Genomic DNA, 11113 nt, shown 5'->3' with positions numbered 1-11113 from the left:
GTGTTACTCATAACTTCATCACTAAGGATAATGGGAACATACCAGTGCCCTGCTAGTTCGCCCTCTATGTTCAGATATTGCTCAGTCCCCCGTGCCTCTGCCCTGCAGTTTCCATGGCTAATTAAATTTTACCCACCTAACCCAGAGTCCACTGAAGCCTGTGGAAAACTTCACAGATAAAGTGGGAGTTAAAAGGTAGGTTCATTTGATTTAGCTACTGATGCATATTCTTAATTCAAAAAAAAAGTAAGTCCAGGTCGATATGACTCCCATGCTACATAACACAATCTCACCAGCATGGCCCTGTTCATGCGTGTAAGTTTAAGTCCACACCAACATTGGGGCATAAAGCGTGACCTTTGCACTGTCTGCTAATGTTGTGAGTGACGCAAATTTTTTTGTGTGTATTACTACATCAAAATGAGAGCTAAAATTTAAATCCTGTCACAGGGGCTGTTGTGTGTAAATCATAACTTGATATGCGTATTGCAAAATTTTTGGCTGTGGTTTTCAGGTTTTCTAATTAATGCGTAAATGTTCACTTCTTGGGAACTGTTGCAGGAAGAAAACATAAGAACAGGCATTGATTCTTTGTACCACCCAGCTACACGTAATCTGCAGACGTTTTTTCTGCGCTTTTAATTTTCATCATATTCTGCTTTAATATGGAAAAAACGGGGAAGCATTTTCATTTTGGTTTTTTTAAGGCATTTTGTTTCATTGGTGCTTTTTTTCACTTCTCGCCAAAGCTGCTCTGTGAGTGGTGTCCTTAATGAAGGCCCATGTCCTATGTCTGGTATGCCTCTCCACTGTAAAAATTCTGCTCCCTCTGTTTTCCTTATCCCTCCTTCCACAGCAGCAGCTTCTTCTGTATATTTTTTTTTTCTTTGGAGGGGGGAGGGGAGGAGGGAGGGCTTTCAGAAAGGCAAAAAGTATAGCATAGTTCATATGAGCAATGCATCTGCTAGTTGGCTGGCCAGCTGCTGTCAGAAGAGAAGATTGAGATTGCCCTGCCTTTTCCTCACTCTTTTAGTAGAGCTGCTTTCGTTTATCCGTCAGCTGATTTTTATGGAAGAGCAGGAAGTTACTGTCTTACCAATTGTGGCTGAAATCAATCAGCTGGCTCAAAGGTTACGAGGAGGGCACAGATAAGGCAGTCCCATGCGCTGTGCCACTTCATTACAGGTTCCTCGGTGAGCCAAATTGAGGGAGAGAAGAAATAATCTTGCCTATTCAGAGATAAGAGTCTTTTTAGATTAAAGGAGGAAGAATGTGTGCAAGAATATCATCTCCGAAATTTGAGAGGTTCACTTCCCTCATTTAAAAAGAGGAAGCGTTTCCCCTCATGTCTTTGCCAATACCAATTGTTGGACTACCACATGAGAGGAAAGGGAAAGGCTCTGTTCTCAGAATACTGCTTCCACTTTCAACACATCCAGACACATGGGAAAAGGAAGGATGTGCCCTGACCACTTTGTTTATTTAACTTTTCTTTTATATGGAACATGGTGTCTTTAAAGAAACAGCTGTTTTAAGTTCATCTGAGCCCCTCTTTAACGTACTGTGTATATCATAGTCAAGAAGCCTTTATATAGTGAATTCCAAAATGAAAAACATATTAAGATTCCAGCTGCCCCACAACTGGCATGAAACAGGAATGAATTCCCCAACTCTGCACCTCAATCGGTCACCAAAGTTTCTAGGAAGTCCAGAGACTTTACGATGTTAGCAAAGGTTCAACCCTCTACCATACCATGCTCTAGTTGTCTGAGGACATCAAGCTGACCAGGGCTGTTAGACTACACCATTGTGTTATTCTAATGCTAACAGAGTGTGGGGCAGCAGTTTGCACAGCAGGGCACCCTACCAGCTCGGGAGGTCTCTGCCAGGATGGTGGGCTCTTGCCTTGGAGCTAACACCAGAGTTTCTACAGAGAAAGCCCCTGTGATGTCTAACACTTCTACTCAGATGGAACTGGTAAGAAAGGAGACTTCAGTACTGATGGTAGGTTGCAACGAGTGCAACCCTTCTCCTGGAGAAAAGGAAAGTACCAGCAAAAGCTGTCCACAGGTTGATGATCTGTTGCATTAGGTGGCTGAGCTGCAGGAAACGGTTAAAAGGCTGTGCAATATTAGAGGGTCCTTTCAGAATCAGGCTCCTGTGGCAGACACCACGGAGAGTGAGGCACATTGGACCCTGGTGACCCACAAAAGCAGGACTCTGCTTCAGTCCCTACCCTCCAGCATTACAATCATAAACAGATATGAAGTTTTAACAGCTGTAGACACCCACGAGCAAGGTCCGCAAGGAGAAGCTGTACCAGCATCACAGAATGGATACTGCATAAAGAAACGAGTGCTCACAGTCGGTGTTTCTCTGTTAAGGGGCACTGAGGTGCCCGTGTGCCAGCCTGACAGGGAGTCACAAAAGTTATCCTGCCTTCTGGGAGCTAAGGTCCGAGATGTTGCTGAGAGGGTGCCACAAATTGTCAAGAGCACAGACTACTATCCATTGCTACTCTTTCACATGGGCACGAATGACACCACAAACCAGAACCTGGGCAGAATCAAGGAAAACATAATCCAGGAATGCAGTACAGGCTGGGATCTACCCAGCTGGGGAGCAGCTCTGTGGAAAGGGACTTGGAGGTCCTGGTGGACCACAAGCTCAATATGAGCGAACAGTGTGCTTGTGCAGCAAACCAAGCCAACAGGATGCTGGGTTGCATCAACAAGGCATCACCAGCAGAGATAAAAAAGTCATTATCCCACTCTACTCTGTGCTTGTCAGGCCCCACCTAGAATACTGTGTTCAGTTTTGGTCCCTGCTATACAAAAAAGATGCGGAAGGGACGGGGAGGGTCCAGAGAAGGGCCAGCAAGATGATCAAAGGACTGGGAAGCCTGTGGTATGAGGAAAGGCTGAGAGAATTGGGTTTGTTCAGCCTTGAGAAAAGAAGGCTTAAGGGAGACCTTATCACCATATTCCAGTATTTAAAGGGTGGCTACAAAGAAGATGGAGACTCCCTTTTTACAAGGAGTCACATGGAGAAGATAAGGGGTAACAGGTCCAAGTTACGCCAGGGGAGATTCCAATTGGACGCGAGAGGACAATTGTTCACAATGAGAATAATCAGCCACTGGAATAATCTCCCCAAGGAAGTGGTGGATTCCCCATCATTGGACACTTTTAAGATTGAGCCAGAGAAGGTGCTGGGCCATCTTGTCTACACTGTGTTTTTGCCAAGAAAGGTTGGACCAGATGATCCTTGAGCTCCCTTCCAACTTGGTATTCTATGATATAACTTCGTAATAAAGTTAGGAGATTATATGCCACACAGAACAGAAATGAAGGCTCCAATGCAGAATTTGTTTAATAAAGATCATCCTGAAAGGGCAGAGAGACATTCTGTGAAATCCTGATTCGATTATCTGGTGCCTGAAGTTTTATTTCATGTAGCGCTAACCTTGTAGTCATGGCACCCTCCATCGCTGATGTCTGCTTGCTTGTCTGGTCTCCCTTAACCACATAAGCATCCAGCATGTGCATTTGTGCAGTGTAGCAAAGCACTGTTTGTGTTCCTGTTTACAAAGGAATTAAAAAATAACGTTAAATAATGATTTGATTTTGTGGAGGACTGTGATGAATGCTTCATTGCTGACTTCTGAGCTCAAGTTAAATTGCTTAGCTGCATTGTCCTTATAATTCCCTCAGCTATTAAATGAGGATTATGCTATGCAGATACTACAGTGATGGGAGAGACAGAAGCCCCCTAAGTAAGCAGGCAGACATCGTGTGAGTAGTGACATAACAAGCAGGAGAGGGGTAAGGCCTGTTGCTAACGAGTACAGCACCTGAGAAAGCTCAGCAAGGCTGTTCAACGCACTGTGAGGAGGACAGGGGAAGCTGTACGTTCAGTGACTGCTAGAAGACAGATTTAGTTTGCTGAACCAGGCAAGGCCTTTCTTGGATGACTCCTATTTTCTTTGCTAAATTTCCCTCTTGTGCCGTCAGAAGAGGGTTTATGACTAACAAGACAGTGATAAGCTGTACTTCAGAGCTCCCACACATGGTGCTCATTGAGACCTGACTTGCGGTAAGTGGGGACCGCGCTCACCTCCAGGCACGATACACAGCAGTTGAAGGAACCTGCCACAGACAGACGAGTTTCTTCCTCCACACATAGAAGGACCTTTATGTAACATTTCAGGCGCATGATATGAAGTGCAAATACAGAGCAGTGAAACAAGGACAGGAAGAATTCACAGCACTACGAAAAGGGAAAGCCCAGCTCATTTTTCACTTCTGACTTCTCACTTCTGATACATTTTGTTCACCTCATTTCATATTAACCTGACCAAAACCCAGCTAAGCCATTAATGTCTACAGCTTTTACTCACATGTTGCTAAGCAGCTATTCCTGGGGATTTGGGGTTTTTCCAGTGTTTTGTTATTTAATGGGCTAAGACCCAATAAATCAGCTACAGTTAGACAAGAGGACTAAGTGACAAGGGGTGATGTATTCAGAAACTCTAATTCTAGCCCCATAAGGGCAATCCCCTGGGCTGTCCCGAAACAGTAGCTCCTTCAGAAGGCAACTGCCTGGGATCCTTCTCTGGACAAGCATCTCTTTCCCTGATGACTACTGAAAAAACCCTAGGCTACTTTTTCCTCTTAGGCAAGGTTAGTCCATATAAATACCTCTCAGGCATCTTGTATTCCTTCTTTCTGCTCTGCAGGGAAGTTGGGAATTTAGTTGTGACTGGCACTGAGGCCAGGCAAGGCTAAGGTCAGATATCGCAGTGCCACAAGAGGAATTAAAGCTGACTTTTACTTTTAAAGGTCAACCTTTCCTAAGAGCTCCTAAAAGCAGTCCAGATTTTTTTTTCTTCAGGCTGACCTGCAGCTTGGTTTGCTTCAGAAGTCTTCCTGTTACAAACTGAGTCCTCACAGGAAAGCAGGTGAGAGCCCTCTTCTTCAGCCACAAAAGCCACAGCTTCACTGGGATGTGTAAAATGAGCCAACAGGCCTAGGGACAAGGTGCAGCCTCTGGCTGCACCCAAATGGGCTGCACGGCCCCACACGTACCCCAGGCAGTACATGGCACCTTGTGCCTCTTCAAAGAAGAGCTGATCTTGAGCTAAGCTTGTGGAGAGTACGATGAAAATAAATCAATAAAATCGGTGAACTTTTAACTGTATTATGATTTAAACTGCAAAGTATGGAAGTATGCTGCTAAATCTGGCACAGCGTGCCAGGGGTTTTGGCAAAGTGATGAGCAAAACAGACGACTATGAAGACCTGGGAGTTATTGGAAAAATATTTTAGACATTAAATGCAAAGCAGAGCAGGACGGTTAAGGAATGGAGAAGCGGGGAAAACCGAGGGAGAGCAGTCTAGGCTTGTGGTGAAAAACAGATTATAGAAGAGAGCAATAAGGTAAGAGAAGGAACAGGAGTTTAGCAGGTTCCGGTCAAGGGAGTGGAGTGAGCATGTCAGGGAGAAAGGGAACACTGGAGCCCATGGCCAACCAAGGGACTAGGGATGCGATCGCCCACCAGCTCCACATTTTTATTTTATCTCTCCATACTGGTAACTTCGGTGTCTTCCCTCCCTGGCCTCTCCTGGAGGAACCAGGGAAGGCTGGCTGGCTGCAGAGTGCAAATCGGCATCTGCTGGCTGGCCAGAAAGTGTCCCACTGAACAGCATAGCCAGAAAGGCTTCCAGAAACTTTAACTCTACATCCATGACAAGCTATAGAAAAAGCTTTTAAATAGATTCTTAACCAGAAATACAGTGTAAGAATTTGTGGTATTAAGCTACTCATTTTTTTTCTGAGGCAGGTTGGGAAATAACCATTATGACTTGGCAAAATGTAATTTTGTAGTAATCCTCGGGTATCGAAGAAGTGCTATGGAATGCCTGTGCAAATCAAGGCTCCTTCCCTAGACATTGCACTGTCATGAAAAAGAAAATAGCTTTTTTACAGAAAGAACTGCAAATAATCAACAGGCTTAGTTGACCGTCTGCATGCAATATACTGGAAATTGCTCTTTTGCACTTCATAATACAGAGTCCTTTCTTATTTCTTCCTTACAAATTGGATTTCATTAAGTTAATTTTGCATGCTTTCAAGCAATTATCGTAAAAGACTGAAAGCATGGAATGATAATGATATCAAAAAGACAAATGAGAAACCACTGGGGAAATCTTGCAGAGGAAATCATGGCTCCAGCAGCACTGATGTGCATTCGCTAACGCTAGGATTTCACCCTGGAGAAAGCGCTAGACCAAAGAATCTGTTTAATAACTTTCAGCTCTTCCATTTTCCCATCAACTCTGACATCACATCACTCAAATATCGTCTCTCATTTCTACTCCCTTCTCTCAGCTTCTGTTGTTTACATTGCACTTTTTAAAACTAGATTGCAAGGTCCTCAGAGCAGGGACTTTCTTTTCCAACCTGTGTGAGTAATGTCGTTACAAAGACGATGTAGTTCACAGCTGGAGCTTTGCACATGGGTTAGATTTTCAGACATGCCGATGTAACAGTACAACCAGGCTCTGAAACTCACCCTAACCAAGCACAACTTGCTGATCATTATGAAGTATTATCTACGAAGATGAAAGTCGTAGATGTATTATAGTTAGGCATTTTGAAGATACAAGATAGATCTCCATGGGCTGGAAAAAAGACAGGTTGGCAGCAGGCTTTCCACATTCTTCCAGCCTGGTTGATGCAAACGACCCCGCTGTCCTCGAGAACCTAATGCACTGTTCTGACCAGATGCTCATATTTTATTTACCTGAGTTTTCTCATGTGCTGAAAATATTCAGCTGTCTCATGGATAAAAACATTTCTGATACAGAGAATTATATCTGTCCCAAACCCAACTTTGTTCTTGTAGATCTTAGGGTGGAGGGTCAAAAGAAAAGGGCAACAGCTAAACCTACGGGTCTTTCTAGAATTTCATGAGTGTGAGAATAAAATACTAATGCAGGAAATATCCTTTGAAATACACTTAATAATAAAGTCCTGCCGTGTAGCCCTCACACCTTTATTGTTCCATCTCTGAACCTGACCTTGCTCATTGTATCCTGCCCCTTTCTGAAAAATGACAACTGGTGCCTGCAGTACAGTATGTCCGGAGTACAGCAAAGGTGAGACCAGAAGGGTGCACAGAGCAGGCAAATGGTGTTTCATCTCAGCACCGGTATGGGAGCAGCTGTGAGAAACAAATGATTTTAGCTCTTGTCTTTGCACCAGAGCCTCTGCAGAAGCAGGGACTTGGGCCTTCCAACTACTCATGCAGCAAGAGCCACTCACAACTCTGGAAGCCTCTCCTGGAAGCAAGATCTTGCTCACATTTTTCCTAAAGAGAAAGGGCAGTTTGTTAGAGCAACTTATAAAAAGATTATGATTGGTGTCAGGCATTGTCCTCCTCACCCTAGAGGACTCAGCTGCTCCTCTGCTGGTGGCTGAAGCCTTTAACTGGATACCTGGAGGAATTCTTTATCCCTTAAAAAGCTGCAGAAGAGGTGGGGATTGCAAGGTAGAGGAGACGCACCACCTGGAAGGCTTGAGTTAGCTCACCAGTTCTCATCTCAAATTATAACCATGTCCTGGACAATACCAGCAAAATTCAGGAAGAAATTCCCATTATGGTACAAATCCGCAAAGATGCAGAAACCGGGGATGTAACATCCCATCATTTAATTTTTTCCACAATAAAAGCCACAGAGCAGTTGGTCAGATGGAAGTACACATTAGAACGAGAAGGGAGACTGAAATATTTCGGAAAATCTAAACTGCTACTAGGTTGCTTTCCCCCATGTGAAATACCTCACTCCCAATGAGATTAAAGTCTCAAAAGCAAATTGCTTTTAACACACAAAGGAAGAACTTGCATTGCATAGATACGTACCTTTTTACATGAATTTACTTCAGGAAAATTCCTCAACTGTAGCCTTGCTATAGTTCATGCCATGCTATTTGGAAAGGGGGGGAATGTATCCACTTTTATGAAGTGGGGTTTCACGTGAGCACAGCATGCCAACGACACTTTGTCCAAGAAACACGGAAATAGAGCCCAAAAGTCCAAACACAGCACTGGGAAAGAAGAAGGTGGGGTTTTTTAATATATACTTCACTTATAATGTTTTTAGCTTCCAAAACTATAGAGAAAAATGATCACTCAGCTGCAGAATAACAAAGTATTAATAAAAATTTGATCTAATTCCTTTCAGTGAACATCAATAAACTTTGTGCACAAGGCAGAAATGGTAAGTTATATTTGACTTTAGTAAGATTTTTCGTAATATCTTACAAGATACTGCCACAGACAAGTTAAGGAAAACTGGTCTAGGTGAAAGGAGACAAATGTGGGGCATATAATGGGTCATAAACTGTAAATGAGTCAATGTCTCACTGTTGTGAAAGAGGCACAGGCCATAGAGAATACACAAACCACACTATAGTCCATGAAACACGTAAAATAACCCTTCCTGCTATTTAGCACTATTAAGGCCATGTGGAGAGCTATATCCAGCGCTGGGAAAAGTCAGGAGGATGAAAACCACACTTTGTGAAGGAAGATGGTATTATGTGGTCTAGCAAAAAGAAGTCTGATGGCAACATAACGACAGTCTTCAAAAATGTAAAAGGTTTCTGAAAACAGGAAATTAATAATCTATGCCATATGTCCATGACAGACATGAAAGCAGTCACAAGACTGCATCAAGACGGCAGCGAGAAAAATTTTTCTAATGATGAAAAACAGAGTAAGTATGGGAGATATTTCCTAAGAAGTGGCATATAAAAAAACAAACAAACAAAAACACACAAAACAACCCCTGCAAACAAACCAACAACAAAACCAACAACTAAAATGAAATGTCCATTATGAAGAGGGCAGATACAACTGATCCTGCCTCGGGGCTGTACAATGAACCACTGGAGTCCCTAAGGTCCTTCCTTTCCTGAACCTATGTTTCTATGCTTTTGAAACAAGATGAAATGCTGTATTTGCTTCTTTTATCCTGTTCCAGAGTTGACATGAGAAGAAAAAAGCAAATGATTTCTCCTTTGTCTGTCAGCCAACTGAAATAAATTCAGTGGAGCTTGCATGGCTTAGTTTCCTCCATCACACATATGTTTTAGTATTGACATTGATGACCACAGGGGCACGCATTGTTTTCCCTTCTGTTTGATTGCCTGTGTCCTGGAGATACAGCTTCTTCTAACAGATGATTGTATCAACACCATTTTCTGGTTCTTTCTTCTATAATATCGGTGAGGAAGTTGCATTCAAACTTCCCAGAATATAAACTGTAAGTATTATGATATATTTAGTAGGTTACTAAATATTTCTACCAGTAATAAACTAGCAAGCCAGCTGTAGTTCATGCTCTAGACGGCAAAATGGTTATGGTGAAGTGTGCTTTACATAAATAACTTGCCACAAAAATGTTTCCTTCTAAACTGTCTGAGCACAAGGTAACAAATTATCATCGAATAAATCTGACTCAAGGTCAGAAATGCCCTGCAATAGTATGTCCCCTTAAGCATCATGTTACATCCACGCATTTACCTTCTACAGCTCACTCTTGATGTGCAGAATGGAATTCTGGTGGGGGATTTTTTGCTGGGTTTTGGGGGCTTTTGTTTTGTTGTTTTGGAGGTTTTTTTCCCAGCAAGGCTTTCATAGCTAAGCAAACTTTACCACCATCATCTCTGCTTTATAGATGTTTTTAACCAAACTCATCATTTTACTGTCACGGTACCCTATATCTTCCAAGGACATATTTTACATCATTCCTCCAGCCAACTCCTAACTTTGAAGCGCATAGTTTTCCTCCCACTAAGATTGAAAAAAATGTACTAAGTACATCTCTCAGCTTTTAGCACATCATGACTGTGCTAGCCAAGAGCTGGCAGTATCATATCTCAGCTACCAAAATCTTCAGTTGTCCAAAGCCCTCCTCTCATCATGTAGCAAGTGCTGCTGCCACAGCCCATAGCCTTGGGGTCTCTACCTTGGTTTCAAGAGTGCATGGGAAGTTGAGAGAGGGCATATGAACGACTGTGACAGCAGCAGCCTGCTCCTACTCACCCTTCTGCCAGGTGTTGCTCAGGTCTCTGCAGCGTCAGGCTGCAGGCACAGAAGCAGCGTGCTTCTTATAGGTGTCTGTGGAAGGGTTCCTGTAAGTGCGTCTGTGTCAGAAAATATGACGCTTCCAGGAAACAATGAACCTCGTGTGTGTATGTTGCACACGTGGTCTGCACCTGTAAAGGAAATCCAGCACCCCTGGGAAAGGGTGGAGAGACCCTTTTGGGACAAGTCTGCTGCTTATACGCAATAATGCCCATTTTATATTGGGAAAGAGGTGTCTAGTATTGGCTCTGTTTGTCCCCATAAGACGGTGGGTGTCTTCCTCAGCTGGAGAAGCACAGCATCAGCGAAGCACAGGGTGAAGGCCTGTTTGGTGTCAGCCATTAACACTGTCGGCATAACAATATGTCATTTGAGTTCCTTCTCAAGGAGAGTGCCAACCTGGAGAGCCCGAGTTATTGCTAGAAGAGTGGCCAGTCAAGATCAGTACTAGAAAATTACCAAAGAATTGTTCACAGCAGACTAACAGGAACATGACTGCCACTGGAAAGGCTTGTCTCCTGAAAATGGCATTCCTAATATTTACAAGCGAATAAGAGGTTGTCATTTCACTCCATTTATCAGAGCACTGGCAGTACAATAGCTATGCTGAATGTTGCTTTGAAATCCCCTTGTTGAGGTTTCGAAGGCATTTCAGCAATACTAATACACTGACTTTTCTTTTTTTTACAGCTTCAGAAAAAGGATAAATAACAGCCTTTGTCTTAAAGAGCAATCAGTTTACACAAAATCACTCAGGAAGTTGTGGTGAAGCTGACAATATTTCACAGATTATGTCCTACTTTGTTACTTTCAACACAACACGCTTTCTCCCCGCTGATTGTCTATTGACTACGTCATATGGTGATCATGATAGATATGATGGCCCACACCAAGTGGTACTTAATAACCTATTATTCACTCAGTTCTGTTACACAATAAATACACTTCTGCATTATCTAT

Source organism: Rissa tridactyla, chromosome 1 (genome assembly GCF_028500815.1).
Source record: "Rissa tridactyla isolate bRisTri1 chromosome 1, bRisTri1.patW.cur.20221130, whole genome shotgun sequence".
Taxonomy (NCBI): domain Eukaryota; kingdom Metazoa; phylum Chordata; class Aves; order Charadriiformes; family Laridae; genus Rissa; species Rissa tridactyla.
The sequence above is the reverse complement of the archived record's forward strand: the minus strand, read 5'-3'. Positions refer to the sequence as shown.